This window comes from Buceros rhinoceros, unplaced genomic scaffold (assembly GCF_000710305.1).
Source record: "Buceros rhinoceros silvestris isolate BGI_N320 unplaced genomic scaffold, ASM71030v1 scaffold17685, whole genome shotgun sequence".
NCBI classification, from domain to species: domain Eukaryota; kingdom Metazoa; phylum Chordata; class Aves; order Bucerotiformes; family Bucerotidae; genus Buceros; species Buceros rhinoceros.
Genome location: NW_010414756.1, coordinates 5932 through 6404, shown reverse-complemented (window position 1 = coordinate 6404; position 473 = coordinate 5932).

The window sequence follows — 473 nt, the reverse complement described above, 5'->3', positions numbered from 1 at the left end:
TTCCTCTTCTTCCTCTTCCTCTGGTCCATCATCTTTCATTTTTAACAAGCTTTCAGGGATGTCTGGACGCTTAACAGGCAGCTTCTGTGGAAGAAAGACTTGTGCATCAGCACTACGGTGAATGGAGGCAGACGCCGCAGACAGTCCTCACGGGAGAGAGTGCGTGTGTTACTGTGACAGAGACGGCAGGTACAGAGCCGCTCTCAGCACGAAGGATGGTCAGGCTTTCAACAGAAGTTACTAGGAGGAATGGAAGATGAAAATACATGTCCAGTGCATAGACAAGGACCTTTTCGTAAGAGGGACACTGGAATCACTTGTGGATATGATCTCAGCTGTAAGATCAAGAAAAACAAAAGACTGCGAGGGACCAGCTGCTGAGGACCAGCAGTGGTTCAGCTCACGTCCCCCCATACCTTCCACGGCCTAAGGCTTGCGCCTCCATGCTGTCCCCACGCACGTGAGCAGACACA